We start from the raw sequence: 17,276 nt of genomic DNA, 5'->3' as shown, positions 1-17,276 counted from the left end.
CTAATGAAAAGGCCATTAGGATTAAGTCTAAGGTGTGCTTTGGATGAGATAAATATGTTGGTGAAATTGCTTTGCATAGCCTTGCCAGCAGGCAGTGATTGAGAAAGGTCAGCATAAGGTATTAGTCATTTTCAAATCCATTCTTTGTGAAATATAGAGAGCATAATGGCCCGTGTCTCTGTCCAATAAAAGGTTTAATTAAAGCAAGATGAAAAATGGTGATTAGAAAAATCATTGTGGAACACAATAAGCGAAGAGTGGCCGGGATATTTTGAATTGTGCGGAAGAAGCAGAGGGCAGAATACAAAAGAAGAAAAATTCATAACATGAGGAAGAAATCAAATGAGGTGGATAATACAGCAAAAGAGTTTTAAGCTTCTGATGATCCCTGGCTTTCTCTTTTTTTAGCTGGCGTTGGGTTATTTGTATAATAAAAAGAAAAATCTTCCCACACTCGGAACAACAAGTACTTCATTTATAAACCTCCGGGCAATTCCTGGCACTGAGAACTGTTCTGGCATTACTTCTGTGCTGTGAGGAGTCGGCTTGTCTAGGAAGGAGGCGGAGAGGCAGCGAAAGAGACCACAAAAGAAAAAAAGTAAAAAATCATATTGTCTGTTGGAGTAAATACTGTAATCAGTATATTAAAAGTAGGGAAATAAAGCATGTCTAAGTTTTGACCTGTGACATGCACGAATACAGTAGAGCTATTTCATTTCACGTATAACGTATAAATCATTTAAACATATTTAGAAATCCTTTCTAACCACACAGCTCTCTCTCATGAACCGCCTGCGATTACACTCTAGATGGCAGTAAAAGTCTCAGTATTCTCCCCGTGACAGCAACACTGAACGCTCTTGAGAGTCTCTCCGTGAAACTCAACACTTGCAGCAAAAAGGATGCTTCCACGTTTTGAGAGACTGCCAGGCAAATCCTCAGCTCGGGCTGATTATTTGCTCCTCGATGGTTTGGAAAGTAGGCCAAGGCTCCACTAATTCTGATTCGCAATAAAGGTTTGACACAAGCAACATCAAATCTATCAGGTTGAAGAAAACACAAGAACAACATGCAAATGCAGGATATTCCATTTGAAGCCATATTTGTGGGAATCAAGAAAGGATGACTATGTCACATTGCTCAACTAATTTATTTTAGAGACATTGCCATCTAATGGAGCAGCTAAGAGTACAGAAGTAGTGCTGTTAATAAGCACATAAGCCAAAGACTGTGGCTCTTACTAACAGCAGTAGACGTTAAGTTGTCACGGCAGAAATCTGTGGTGAGATACTTGTTGCTCTCAACGCGATGTGTGAAACGATAAATAAAACCATAATTTTCTGCTTTGACTTAAAAAACATGACAGTTTATATTTTATCATCAAGCTCTGGTTGTTTCAAACTGATAACACAACCCGTTTTACCCCACACCGCACACTGTGACATCCTGTATGGTGAGATAATGTTATGTGCAGTCACACTGACACGAACAATATGTAGAAGCAGGTTACGTGTAATAGTATGCATACCTATATTATAGCTATGCCTACACACTACACAGTGATGCGCAAACACACACACGGTCACAAATAAAAGGGTTTATGGGGAGTGGTTGATGGCGAGTGAACAGGCCAGAGGAGATGGAAGAAGCACACCAGGGGGAATGATGAGAGGAAATGATGCGCATGATGAGTGCTGAATGGTTGGCCAGTGGGACAGACCCTGTCAGACTGTCTGCTAAAGGGGTGGAAGACAGAGAGAGAGAGATGACTGCAGAGAGGACAAGAAAGAGAGATAAAGCATGAGAGAGCAGGAGAAAAATGACGATCAGTGTCAAAATACTATTACCCTGTGACAACCAAGGTTTTCCCTGTCTTGTTCTTCCTGACCGCTGCACTTCTCTGTGATTGTGCACTGCATCTCTGCCGCGCCGCTATAGCCATCCAATGGGTGATTACTAACTTGAAGGGTTCAGAGATAGAAAAGCGGGCCAGCAGTATGTTTTATTCAGCCCTTATTACATAAATTCTGTGTTGCAGTTCCGATACCCCCTTTCGCATGAGTATTTCTGTAGCCCAGAAATGTCTGGGGCTCCCGGTGCTGTATTGAGCATCGTTTGCTCCTCTTGTCTTGAAGCTTTTCATCTGCAGAGCGGGCCCTCACACAGAAACAATGATGACCCAGTTCTGAGTTTGTCTCTGTCTTACAGCCAGTTCTCTTCTGTCCTAATCATAGTCCCTCAGCTCCAAGAGCTGCCGCGCTACCAAGACAGGGGAGAGAGACAGAGGGAGAGAGGGGGAGAGGGGGAGGAGAAGACAAGGAGAGATAAAAAGAGAGAGAGAGGCGGAAAGAAAGTCGGCATGAGAGAGCGGAAAGAGGCAGAGAGCTAATCTCGGAGGAGGACGAAGAGGAAGGATGACAACATATAAGGATGGATGGATAGATCTATTCACAGATGGAAATAGAGAGCGAGAGAAAGACAGAGAAGGTTAAACCACAGCACCTTCCCTGATTCATTCCCTATAGAGAGCACATCTAAAGGTAGGATTGATTCCATGACAGGCTGTAGAAGAAGGGAAATGGAGGCACTGCGCTCCTTCATCTGCACAGATGTCTCTGGAGATACAGGAAATCAGGTCATCCTGTTCATCATCAGGTGTGACTATACATTTCCTTGCAGGGTTAAGGAGCCCTGTTGTGCTTATGTAATAAACAATACAGGACCATACTGTCCCAGTAGCAAACCTGAATATTAAATAAGCACATCCAGCTATGCACTCAGATTGATATTTTCTGATAGAGCTGTGAAAAAAAAATATATAGATGCTGGTGTGACATAAAAGGATGAAAGATTGTAACCCAGTAAAACAACTGATTGAAATCACTGGATTAGGGTTTTTCTTGGAAGCATTCAGTGTGAAAAAGCGCATCTTCAGTGAGCTGATTTCACAGTTTTGTATCTTGATAATCTTGCTCAGATGGGTTACATATACTGCAGTGGGTCTTTGCTAATTTTGATGACATTTAAGGGGTTTATTTCAAAGACGTCTGTGAGGAGCAGAACAACGTGGAATGACGTACGAACACTGCATTAATATGCTGTGATGTATTGAAGTGTTTGGCAAGTGAAAAGATGCAAATGAACATGTATACATGCACTACCAATGTGTCTCAAAACCTTCAGACTCAAAACATGTATGTAAAGTGACGGCATTTTAGCTGTTTGGGGTGTTAAGACTTCGGTTTTATTTGTTTTCTTGCCCAGAGTTAGATGAGAAGATTGATACCAATCTCTTCACGCTAAGCTTTTAAAATTTTCACTCCCAAAATGTCTAACTATTCCTTTAAGATTAAAATTAGGTTTGGGTTAAGGTTACAGTAGGGTTTCACCTAGGTTGACTACTTTGGCGGATGGGCCATTCACAAATTTAACACTTTAAAGTTTCTTCAAATATTTATCAGTCACTTTTCCAAATATTCATCAGTCGCGTTTCGGAATCCCTCTTCACATCGGCATAAATAAGATCCACTGCACGTCACTTATTTAAGAAGAAAATACGTCACTTTTAAAGCCGGTTCGCCTTGTTACTCCCATTATTTCCTTCTTCCAAAACAGTGGTGACAAACACCAGGAGAAAATGCCAGGAGTTGAGTTTTCATTAACACAATATTAGGACTGGTGTGTTAACTGCATGCCAAATTAATCAGAGCACACAAGGCCAAATTGCCTCCTAAGTTACCATTAAGTTACCAGTTGCTGACAAGTAATGGAGCATTTAAACGGAGTCCAGCAGAGTGCTCACTCCACATAAAACGCACCGGGGCTACAGTACATCACTTCTGTCAAACTTCACGAGGAACAATGAGGGTCGAACAGCATCACCGGTCTGCTTTAACCGAATATTATCTGGTCCAGCTCAGCTAAAAACACAACAACACTGATTTCGTCAGCTCGTTAGCGCATCGTTCTCTACTGAGTTCGTAACACCAACAACGTTATCTTCACTCGTTCAACTGACTTTAGCAGTTTAGATAACAGACACTGGACTGTCCTACTGTTATTACAAACATGTGAACTAACCACAGACACTTGATGCCTTGTTCATGGACTCACGGCGGTGTGATGCTGCAGGATGAATAAAGGGAAAACACTGGGTTTAGGTTAGACATGTAGAGTGGTGATGGTTAAAGTTAGAGAGTGGATTTCATCCAGGAAAGGTCTGTATAATAAGATACTGTGCAAGTTTGCATGCTGGGAAATCATGCATGCATCATGTGCAGAATCTAGGAGAAGATTTCGATGCTCACCAAGAAAAAAAAAAGAGTAGCATTCTGTGACTGCGGCTTCATGTTGATGTCAATCAGGTCTACAGTCAGTGATGCAAATGGACAGCAGAGTAAACACTAGACAAATTGTGCATCCAGCATGAAAACATCTCCCCCTCCCAGACACCCTTGTCACTGGGGCTAGTGCCAGCTGGGGACCGTGGGGATGGATTTGACCTTGCCAGTCTCCCCGTATCTGGCACGGTACCAAGCAAAAGGGTGATAGTAGATGATAAAAACTGTGTATATTGGCGGAAAAAAAGATAAAAATGTGAGCAACTCAATCTGAGAATGCTAGATGTCCCATTGCACAGCCCTTCTATCGACATTAAATGTGATGGTAACAGACAGGATTGCTAAAGTAGATGTGAACCATACATTGCCACACTGTATCCTGTGTGTCTGGGGGAGGGGAGGTGTCAACGAGATAGAGTCAATGGTCAAGGGTGCCAAAGCTGGAGAGGCACAGAGTTGGCTTTGTGCTGGCAACAAGCTGGTTTTGGGGGAGGGGGATTCCTCGCCTGGCAGTGTCTGCCTATGGGTGTAGAGGGACCACGTCTCAATGGCTCCTAAGCTGTCTGTATTATGCTAAGACATGTATCCTTGAGGGAGCATGGCTTGGAGTTGAAAGTCACACAAGGACGGAGATTTAGCAGGGCCAACAAGAAGATACCAAGTCCTGGATGACATACAGCACTGCTTCTGCAAAAATTTGTTTGAATAGCTGCGTTTATATTCGTTGATTGTGCTTCACCTTTAAGCAATAGTTCAGGTTTCTTTCACCCAAAAGAAAGGCCCACCTAAAAAAATCAATATCCGTTTAAGTTTACGCTATATTTAGAATATTTGTACAGCTTTACCTTGCCGTCAAACAGCCCTTTCTTCTTATCTATGCTCTCTCCAAAGTCTGCAGGCTCAGATGACAAAACAGTATAGATACTTTTCTCTCTCAGTTCAGTTCGCCATCGGAAAATATTCTAATAATAGCGTACACTTAAAACAGATATTAATTGTTGTAGGTGGGCCTTTCTTTTAGGCGGCTGAAATAATTTTTTTCTGCTGTCCCCGTCCACAGCACTGTATTGCTTCGCTCCGGTACCGATGCTCCTGTCTGTTTCTCGATGCTGGGGGCACGCCACCCATCATCTACTGTAAGTAAAACTTATACTATGGATAAGTACCTCATACAACCCGACTTCAAAACACTCAAACTATCCCTTTAATAACAAATCAATACCAAATGATACTGTTTATAGCGATGCAGATAAAAGTGAAATTTACTACGATATATGATTTATAGCAATAAACATAGGATTGACAGTCTTGAGATGCATGGTTTAATAGGCTCATAAATATAGACATCTGTGCTATGTTTGTGTTTGCGTTATCTGGGAGTTTAACTGCATGTGTTTCGATTTCCACCGTGTGATATATATCTCTGACATGAAGAGATGAATTGCACCCTCAGCTCATTTCCTCCTGCTTCTCAACCTTTACACAAGGTGACCTTGCGTGTAACATAATTTACAACTGAATGACATGTTTGCTGTTCATGGGGCTGCCAAACCGCATCAACGGCGCTAGTGTGGTGACACATTGCTTAGCCGGTCTGTAGGAACTAAATGGTACGATTCAATGAGGGGGGAATTGTCTTTGCTTACATACGCCTTCCATCTGTTTTGCTTACACACTGATCCTTTCTTTCTACAATGAGGCTGCAGACAGTTATGGCATGTATGGGTGGATAAACAAAGCGCAGATGTCATTTCGCTGTGATCAACAGCCTCCAACTCATCTTGCAGTAAATTGTAGAGCCGAACTGCCGCAGAACAGAACGACAGAATGTGGATTCAGCACTGAAACAGAAAGAACAGCCCCCTGATGATCCCTGGCTTTTGATTACCTCCACAATACCTTTAGTACAAGTGTAAGATGCAACCGCTAAGCCCCTCTTGACTTCTTCTGCGGTCTAAATCAATGAGAGTATTGGCCCGCACCTCGTCATCCTGTCCCCGTTCTCCACCAACCAGTGGCTGATGATGTGAAATATTGATTTGCATGTCCACCCATATCACCACGCCTTGGCTTTGCTGTCAAGTTCATTTAGAAGAAGCCTCTTTAACGGCCCTTTGATGCCAAGCTTGTGGCAGTAGCCAGAGCAGAGGTGCAGAAGGAGGGGGGAAGAAGTCCCTCAGGGTAGAAAACACAATGCACACAAGAAAGCAAAAAAGCATAATGCTGTGTAGTGATTCTCATAATCTATCACTGGGTTTAAAGTCAACAATACACTGGCTGCAAGTGGAGTAAGAAGCAGCTACACAGAAGAACTATATTTAGTGTATAAACCTGCAGTTATTCATGCAAAGGGAATAAGTTGCTTGGTGCATCAAATGAGCTTGTACACTATATTTCCCAATTAGTCATTTCAGCATGGATACACTCTTCTGCTTCATATAAACAGCCAACAGCCTCGCCTGAACTTAGACACACACACAAACAGAGATACACGCATACATGGATACACATACACACAGAGGGTATGAAACACTGCTTCAGAGACAGGATGGCCTTTGCAGAAAACATGAGGTTAAAGGTTACTCTCCTGTTACAGATTGAGGGTCAGTGTTACGTCCCTGGCTCAGTGGTCTATAGACAGATTTCAAGATGAAAACGAATGCCACGTGAGACCATGTGAGAGATAACGAGGTGACCTTTTCATGTACAGGATCTAGATGACAAATTGATGTTAATGCCTTGACTCAAAACCCCTCTACCCTTCCTCCAAACAGCCAGGGTTTTTCGGTTTCACTTCTCTCAACCAGAATAACTCCTGCAGCCGAGGCCTGTGAAAGTTTCACACAAATCAGTTGCTGTTGATAGTTGATGGGTTTGTTTTCCACTCTCTCTCTCTCTCTGTGAATTTTAGAGGCTGCTTCAGTCAGACAGCGACAGTTCATCATGAAGCGAGAGAAACCAGTGGCCTTTATTCTCACTGCAATGGTCCCTGACATTGACTGAATGGCAGAGTGAAGAAGAAACCTACAGAGACAACAGAGGGGTTCAGACAGGGCGGGGAGAGGAGCATAAAGAGAGGCAGAAAGAAGGAGACAGACAGACGTGGTCTAGGGACAGAGTGAAGGAGGAAGGCCACATCACCGTCAGTAAGACAAAGACTCCAAAAACCACCTTGTGTCAATATCCCAGCTCTAGAGACATACACCACTACATTAAAGCAAAGGCATTCTCTCTGCAGTCCTGAAGTGTGCAGAGAGAGGTGAGACACAATATACACTTGAACTAGGAGAGGCGAAGAGCAAAGGCGGGGAATGAGAAAGACAGGCTTGGTTTCCATTACGCTCTCAGTGTGAAACCCAAAGTCTTTATTGTTCTAACGTCATTAGCTCATCCAGTGTCCCACTTCTGAAGATTTGCATCATCCTCCCTAAACCCCCTGTTTATTTATTTATTTGGAAAATATAGGTCATGCATTCATACAGACCATACATTTTTAATAGTTTTGCAGCTTTAATTCAAATGTCTGCAAGCCGCCCCCTGTGAGTCAATCTGCCGCAGACGCCGAGTATGAATTAAACACAAACAACGCACACAATGCGCAGCGGTGCAGGGTGTCTTTTCAAAAGCCTGAGGTTTTTAGAAATACCCCCGCTAATACGTCTGTGGAATGATTAAAAACATCCTCTTCTCAAAGTGCGTGCTATGATATTCAAGGTGAAGAGAGGACAGAAACCTCCGCTTATAACTGTGGCTGATTAACAAAATAAAGGATTCTTACTTCATGTTGCTCTTAGTGTGAGTCACTTTGGATGACAACATCAGACAAAACCTTTCACAGACATCTAAAATGCAGCTACATCCTACAAACCTGGCCTTGGCAAACACCTGATCAACAACAAGCTCAATTTTGGGACACAACCACAGATAATTTGGTGGTGTTGATCAGTCTAGCTCCATTTCTAGGAGGCATAAAGGAGCCCAGGGGCTGAAACTGGCCTTTTCCCACCCACAGCATGCTTTCTCATTTCCACTCTTCTATCTATCACTGAAGTGAAATGGAGGAAGAGCACTTTGTCTGCGTCTTCTCTACCAGTCATCACCACTGTGATTATATGAGTCCAACATGGATGCTCAGTAAAATAAGCACCCTGAAACTGACAAGCTAAATATATATACTGTTTATAAAGGACATGTTATCTTTGAATGTGGTTACTAAAATCCTGAAAGCCAAGTAGACTTCTTCAGGTAAGGGGTCTGCTTATATTGTCTCAACCATAAAATACGGGCAAGAAAGAAAAATACACAAACCAATTTCATGTGGTAGTTCAGGCATAATAACAGCTAAAGTGTGTATTACAACATCTCTGTGGTATTTTAGAGGAGAGAAACGGACGTTACATCCATTTAAATCTGATTAGTCTGTGATCTGAACCTCTCTGTTTGAGAAGAAGGGAATATTGTCTTCACTTTTAAACAAGTAATAACTGTCTCTTGGATGATTTAACAGGAGATAAAATGAAAATGAGAGGAAGATGTTAAGAACTATTTGATTCTTTATTTATTAATTTCCTCAGCTCAGCGGTTTGCCAAACGACACTGCATTTCAATTATCATCATTTTCCTTTTACTTTAAACGTCCGCCAAATTACACAGATTCTGTTTGTTGCTTTTGATCTCAATAGACTTGAATTGCATCTGTTTAAATCCTGTTTACTCCAGTGTCTTATTGATTATATCTAACTGCGAATAAAGGAATGCAAATGCTGCAATGCATGCAAGCTTTAAAGTCAAATGTGACAAACAGTTGCAGTATGCATATTAACAATTCAACAGGTTCTCCAGCATCTTTATCCAGTGAAGGCATAGCCACTTGTTTTAGACGACCATCATCCAACTGCGGTAAAAATGCTCCAAATGAAATGTAAGCTGTTAGTTATGCTTGATAAGAGAAAGATAGACAAGTTCCTCAGCTGAGTGGAGCCATCGTATTATATCTTGAATGCATTAAATGGGCAAAATCAATAAATGCCTGCACTGTCAGCCTGCCGGACTGGAAAAACACGTTTTTTATTTCACGCTCTGTCTAAAAATGAAATTGCCAAGAGAACAGAATTTAACCATGGTTAGGTTAAGACATTAGAAATGGTTACTTTCTACACGCGGCCACGCTCTCTGCACACCAATCCTCTGTTTACAGCACCCAGCTCGGGTCTTCGATGCACATAAGGGGACAAGTATGATCACAAAACGTCAGAATTGCAATTGATTTCATTGCAATTTCCTACAATAATAAATTATGTTTAGAGTCTGGAGTCGCTGACTGTCAATGACGTGATGAAGATAATATGTCTTAAACACAACTAAACTACAGGGAAAGTAATTTATGTGACATGATGGAATAATAAAATCATCCATTCCACAGTATGTGACAATATTTGTACTTTTTGAGTTCAAGCTTAAGTTTAGTTCAATATAAACATAAAACGAATTCCCATATTCATAATAGCCTCAGCTGTATTTCAAGCATAATGCTACTACACCAAGTGCAGAGTTACGATGAAAATACTAGTTCTTACAACCTTTGACCCGGGATGAAAAACCGGGCCGTCATAGAGACGGGGGAGATACAATAATCATGCAAATATTGTTATAATGGAGCACATTTTCAGACTTTCCTAGAAGGTATTCATAGTGTTGCACGTGTTTGTACACTCAAAAGAAACAGGAATAGTTGTGTAAAGAATGAAAAAAGAAGGGAAGGCAAAAGGGAGGAGTTCAAACCCTGGCAACTTTCTCTCCTCCACACACCTGGACAAACGCTGCGTGAATGTCGGTTCCAGTAAACCCTTTTTGATTTAGGTAACAACATAACTTTTATTTTACTCTCGGACCAAACGTTTCATTTTCAGCCCTACAAGTAACAAGAATCGAAGAATAGCAAAACTTTCTCCATTTTTCATCCACCCGACAATTTCTTTTGTATATTGAAAATGTATTACAGTGTCACAGCGCTCCTCCTACTATTGCTACAGACTTTAAGTCCTTCCCAAATGGCTGACACATGTATCTACAACTCATTTCAGTCACTTGAGTGAATGTATCAGTGTTTTAATATATAACCAAACGACAGTGGTGTCTGTATCATGCTCTCTTAACAAAAATGCATTCAAATAAGTATATAATAATAAGTATGTAGCATCAAGATAGTAGCATATATTGGAGTATAATGTCATACATCAGTTCCGACATACAGTATAGTAGCATGTTTCAGAGAACCAGCAGTCAGAAATATCCCCGACTGTCCTGGTTGAGCGTTTAAATCACTAAAGTAGAATGATGTAGTTAGGTGGGTTTTTGTTGTCGTGCATTGCCCCGGCGGCATGGTGGGTGCCCAGTGCACGTAGCATCCCAGCTGTTGTAAAAGCAAAATAAGGTTCAGCCAGCTGGGTTCACAATTTATCGGGTTACAGTATAATGTCATTATATCATAAGTTAGCGGGAGCAGCTGGAGAGGAGACATCAGCAAAAGGGCAGAGAGAGATTGCACTGATGAGGCACAACACTGATGCATTGTTGAGTCAGAGCTCTGATTAGGTGAGCTCTCAGTCTGAAAGTAGAACAGAGCATCATGTCGTCCAAACTCAGAAGTTTCTGCTCAGTCCCTTGTGCAACTCTGAAATAATCCTAAGAGAAAATGTATTGTTTTGTGTGCATTATAATAATTTTACATTATAATATTAGTCGGAAAATAACTCATTTAAACATATAAAAAAAGAAAGAAATCACATGTAAAATTTGGGATTCATAATATGGAACATTGATGTTAATGCAGACTAGATAATGTATGTAGAGTAGAAAGAGTCTGAAGGCAGTAAGTGTGGGAATTACTGTAAAGAGTCACTGTGTGATGCAAAGACGAGAGAGTAAATATTGTAATTATTTTCAATATGCTGTAATCAAAATGTATGTTTATATGTTTATAGTCATCATGTCCTGGATTAACATAAAAGGTAATAGAAGATGCAGGCTCTGTGAACACTTTTAAATGACAGCAAAAAAACTATTTATTTAATTTGGCTTATAATTAATGTGACTCTATTAATTATTATGTTTTTTTTATGGCTTAATGGTCCCTGTTTTTAATTTCACTAATATATTTTATCATCTGCTGTCCTCTTATTGTCTAATTTTACTGCCTATCTGCTCTTGTTTGAATGTGTTGCATTTGTCTTTTCTTTTGTAAAGCACTTTGAGCTACATCTCTTGTATGAAAAGTGCTCTATAAATAAACATATTATTATTATTGCATATCAGACACTGCTTTGGTAAAAGAAACTTGTATCTTATAAAATATTCTTACACTTGGATGTGACATTTCTCATTACAATTTTACAGTCATACACCACGATTACAGATCTCATTTCACGACAAAACTGGAATAGACAATGATGTATTTCATTTGTGTGTGGGGGAGCATACGTGTCTCCACGTGTGACCGTGTGGGCAAGTATGCATGTGTATATGTTTTCGTCTCAGTGAGCGCTGCAGTAAAACGGCAGAGCTGACAAGCGCACCGTCGGCCCTTGGTGGCACATCAGGGACAGCTGGATGTTGTCAGGCAGCCATAACGCTGATGGAAATGGGCTGATTGCAGCTCACGGGCCCCTCCCTCTTATAAATCAGCTTCACAGCACTCAGGGGTGGAATACAGCAGCGACAGGCTGCACCACACCTACTGTACAATGCTAGATACCCTGCAGCAAACAGTAGGTGCAAATGTTTATTTTACACTCATTACAGATGGATGGGAGTTTCTGCATCAAGGTAGTTTTAGAGGTGTCATACTTTTACATTAAATCAACTGTAAAATGCTTTTCTGAGAGATGATTTGGGCATTTTCTAAATTGTCATTTGTTAAAACATATACTGTATATGCTAATCATTTTTTTATTCCATCCTTAATGGTATACGTGTATTAGAGATTAAATCACGTGTACTGTATGTTATTTTCTACAGGATGTGCACACAAAGAAATGTGAAGCTTCTCCTGAAGGATTTGATCGATGACATGACAAAAATATAAATTCTTGTACCATCTTAAAATGTGACAACGACTCTTATAATAAGTATGTGCAGTCTTTTCTCTCGGCATGTTGGAAGTGAGCAGCCAGGCATTTACACCACCCACATGGGCTGCACCACTGTCAGACAAATCTGAAATTAGAAAGTAAAACTAGCATGCCTCTCCAAAAGCAGTATCATTCTAATTAGTCAGCTTTGGCTCCGCTTCCCAGAGAAATTAAGATGTGAAAGGTCTGAATAGATTGTTTTGGAGCCATAGTGGCTTTAGATTTGATTGACATCAGCACTTCTGAGAATATGAAGGTTTTTCAAACCACAAATATGACATTGCTTCAGGGTAAAATCTTACCTTACCGTACCTAAATTTTTTTGCAGTAAAGACTATAAAAGAGTGTTTTAATGTGCATCAGCGCAGCTACATATACCTCAGAGAGATGAAAACAGCATGAACAGATAGATCCAAACCATTGTGTCACATGTCGTGCCAGGTAAAGAAGATGGTGAAAAATGGTTAGCATTTGTTTTGACTCAATATCTCACTTTCAATGGCATCACAGAAACAAATATCTTAATTAGAACAAGCCATAATCCATCATTCACTGCTGACCTTTTAACAAAGTTTACTCAAATTAATTGTGCTGAGAAATTACCGGTGCCCAGGGGCTTGGGACACAGGACAAACAGAAAAAAAACGTTTAGTTGGCAATCTAATTGGGACTGTGCATATGTTTGATTTGCATGCAGGTAAAGGTTAGTCTATGTTTGTCCATAGTGACATCAATTCCTCTGCCGGTGTGGGTGATGGGGCTTCTTGGGTCAGAAAAATAGACTTTATATAAGAAGTGGATGTAGTCACCGTGACGTCAACAACTGGTTTGTGGACTGCTGTTTTGAAGCCTCAAGTTTGGCATTTGGCACCTTGCCATCTTGGTCTTTTGCAACTGTAGGTGAAACAAGAGGGTGGAGCTATTTTTAGGCGACCAAAAAGGTTATAATTAGCTTTCATGAACTGAAAACACACTGTGAAAGGGTTAAAGTTCTAAGATGAAAACAAGGACAACTCCCAGACCGGACAACGCCGTGGTAGCGGCCTGTCAATCACAAGGTAGCCACGCCCTAAAGCATACCCTGCTTTATGGTCTATTTGACTCTAAATAGAACGATAATTTACTAAATGAACATCATGCTGTATTGAAGAAGACTTTAAACTAGCGATTGAGATCATAAACTCATGTTTACAATGTTTACTGAGGTAATAAATCAAGTGAGAAGTAGGGTCATTTTCCAAAGACTTTTATACAATCAGACTTCTTTTTGCAACCAGAGGAGTCGCCCCCTGCTGGCTATTAGAAAGAATGCAAGTGTAAGGCACTTCCGCATTGGCTTCACTTTTCAGACGCGGAGTTGCCCACTGGACAGAAAACAATATTCAGATTGGGACACGGTGCCAGGAAATATGAAACTTGCCAGTATTAGTTATTTGTCCAAATGCCTAAAACAACAAATGTGTACATTTACCTGACAAGCGCCTCTTGTGGCTCTCAGATGTAGCATTGACCCTAATATTTACCTTACCTTACCAAAACGTTTTGATGCCAAACCCAACCTTGATCATAGAGGTGACAGTTCAGAAAACACATGATCTCATATGTCTCATATGAATCATATGAATCCTTTCTGTAGTGATGAGGGTTTGTAAAACTGACAAAAGAAGTCGTCCTGCCAGTAGGGACACCATCAGAAAAAGCTCTCATGGGTCATTTTGGAAGGCAATGACAAATGACCTATTTCAGCAATTAGTCTGGAGGTCTTGTTGGGAGACGTTCTCCATCTGGGCAACTGGCCCTCAGGACTCTTTAAGTGGCTTTAATAACCTCTGTTTCTAATCCTCCTTGCACTCCTCCAACTGTTTTGCTTAGAGTAATTCCACTTTTTACCCAGCCATACACTGGCATTATGACTGACAACGTCGGTTAACATAGTCTTTTATTTAAAAAAATAAGTTAATAATAAAATGTAACTCAATTGAACCTGTGTGGCGTCTCTTCTCTTGCTTCACCTTGGGTCTTTTCGCGAAATTGCAACATATTGTATGGTTCTCAAGGCTACACTAGTCCTTTTGTCTCAAATAGCCATTATTTTGTCTTTGCCAGGAGCAGCAAACCAAAGGCTTAAAGATAACACTGTGTGTGGCTACTGTAGATGGAAGGACAAATCAGCACAACTTCACAATCTTCCACGGCGATCTCTGCATCGGGTTTAGCGCTTTAGTTGTTCAATCCCAGTGAATATAACACACTGGCCGACTGCAAGAGAATATGTTTGATGACCAAAAAAACACCACAAAACAAACAGAAATGGGTACTGAAAAAAATAAACCATTCTCCATTAAGGTCAATCTTCATTATTGTCATGTATTGCAACAAATTGAAATGGAATGAAATGCTTTTTAAAGGTGCCACCACATTACCCTGATTAGTGTCATTTTGTTTGTGTTGCTGATAATAAAATAAGAAAAGGTCATATTTTGCCCCTGTGGGGCTGTGTGCGGCTTTGGAGAAATCATGAGAAATTAGCTGTGAGAAGGTTAAACCCTCCACTCCCATCCCAGCAGTAGGTAATTAGTGTAAATGAATAAATCTAGGTGGTCATGGCGTACACTAGATTCAAATTGCTGTGAAAAAATGTAAATGTTAATGCGGTGTCAGAGATTAAACTGAGGGAAGGAGAAGGGAGGAGGTCTGGGGTAGGAAAGGATTAAGAATCAGCTTTGAAGGGTTTTTCCCATGTGCTCCACAGAACCATATCTCACGTTTTGCTTTTCCACGGCTTTCTATAGGGACTGTTTTCACTCAGTTCAGAAAACCCAATCTCCTCCCTGACCTTCTCTTGCCCAGCGGTTTCTGTTGATTAACACTCTCACACACACACACAAACACACACCCACATACAATTTCATGTTGCAATATGGAACATTGGGGTCCCCTGACAGCATCCACATTGCAACAAACTACACCGTCTGACCGCAATGCTACAGCATTTTAATAGCAGCTTCTCACGGCGACATAAATCCAGGATCTAACCTAGTAAACATTCAGCTAAATAACACGTAGATATTTGCTTTCACATGTTTATTGTCTGTTTACATGGTACTGTTCTCTGTCACTCCCTCTCCCTCTCTCTTTGTATAAACGCCATGGGTGCGATCTTGACAGGTGAGCACATCATTACAGTTATCCCGCTGCCATTCTCCTCCTGCTTTATTAAGACAGTAAGGAGATGTCCCCTCCTCCCTCGACAAAAGGACCCTCATTACAAACTATCTCTATATCTCTTTTCCATCTGTCTGCTCCTTCTCTCTCTCTCTTTCTCTCTCTCTCTCTCTCTCTCTCTCTCTCTCTGTTTTGCCCGTATGTGCATGGTCAGCACTCTGCTCCTCTGGGGCTCCTTTGGCGCAGCTTGAACACATAAGGAGTCTGTTTAGATGCTCATATACATATTTATCACAATCCAAGACAGTACAAGTCCTCTGGTAATATGCGGTTCATAAATGTATAAGCTGAAGATACAGTAAGGTGCACATTATGACTGGGATTCTTGTGTAAATACGCCAGTCCCTGCATCTGCACGGGCTGCAGACATGTTAGTGTAAATCACATCACAGGACGAACCATATGGTCAGCCGTTCCAGTGCCGGTGGGACTCCTGCCAACACTGAAACAGCTTCGTCAACACCTTTCTTTCCATATTTTAGTTATAGCTGAGCCTTACTGCAGGAATAGGCAGCCATGTAGTCAGAGAATATGAAGGTTTTAGCTCCTAAAGATCACTAAACGGCTGATTTTATATGAAAAAGACCTTCTGTCTTGTTGACGTTTGGGCCTCTGGTGTAATCCGTGAAATCATCTGTTGTGATGTTTGGTTGGAAAGAAAACCTGCACGATTTAAACCCCGTCCCTGACACAAACTGAGTGGTACTGCAGGTGAATTTATGTGCATCAGATGATGGACTAGAAGTTTGTGAGGGCGCTGTAGTCTACGTTTTTCGATGTACGCTACATCAGAGATAATTTTTTCAGAAAGCAATTCTCTACTCCATAAAAATTCCAGAAACTTTCAACGCATTATTTTATCTGGCGATAGGGTTAGAAAATGTTGGCTGAACCTTTGCCGTCCCGGTGAACAGCTGATTTTACGGCAAGCAGACAAGCAGTATTTGTATCATATCTGACCTGTTTTCAGTTTATTTCTCCCCAGAAAAGTTATCTCTCGAATATATAATGCAACACTATCAGCTTTAGTCCACAATACAAGACAGGCAGATGGGGAGGAAAATAAATCATTCACTGTTACTTTAACTTGCTTATCAATATGGCGTTCTCTCTTCCAAATAATCCAGCCACTAGGTATGCACCGATCCGACTTTTTCAGTCCCGATACCGATACCTGGGCTTTGGGTATCGGCCGATACAGAGTACCGATCCGATACCAGTGTTTAATTAATAAGCTGTATGCCTCACTGTGGGAAGTGACTGGCTCAGGCTTGACTTAAACATTGTTTTTCTAACTTTGTAAAACAAAATATAACAAATAAATACATAGATACAATTTTACTGAATTGTATTAAAATAATAAATGGTACACCAGCAACTTGGAAAAAAATCTTCAAAATTAACAAGAATTACAATTCAAGTGTAAACCTTTTTAATGCAGCACAAATTGGTCAAAAACGTACAAATTCCAGTATATAATGTATATTGTATAAAACATAGAACTGAATTGAATAGATCAGCCCCATTGACACTGATACGAGATCCAGCTATTTGAGTCAGTATCGGCCCAATATCCAATCCA

The 17,276-nt window shown here is 40.8% G+C and overlaps 1 long non-coding RNA gene across 12 annotated transcripts in view; it reads right to left on the bottom strand.

The window, feature by feature from the left end:
• Positions 1-17,276, bottom strand: part of LOC141774164 (uncharacterized) — a 188,862-nt gene that overhangs the window by 95,415 nt on the left and 76,171 nt on the right. Inside the window, exon 6 of one of the 12 annotated variants that reach the window (XR_012595251.1) lies at positions 1,220-1,736. The exons of 10 other annotated variants lie outside the window; for them this stretch is intronic. This is a non-coding gene — a long non-coding RNA (uncharacterized LOC141774164). Of the gene's footprint in view, positions 1-1,219; positions 1,737-15,546; positions 15,881-17,276 lie in introns of those variants that run through there. One more of the 12 variants, XR_012595248.1, reaches the window with a different exon arrangement.

The sequence above is a fragment of the Sebastes fasciatus genome, chromosome 9 (genome assembly GCF_043250625.1).
Source record: "Sebastes fasciatus isolate fSebFas1 chromosome 9, fSebFas1.pri, whole genome shotgun sequence".
Lineage (NCBI taxonomy): Eukaryota > Metazoa > Chordata > Actinopteri > Perciformes > Sebastidae > Sebastes > Sebastes fasciatus.
Note: the sequence above shows the minus strand (reverse complement) of the source record. Positions and strands in the feature narration are given on the sequence as shown.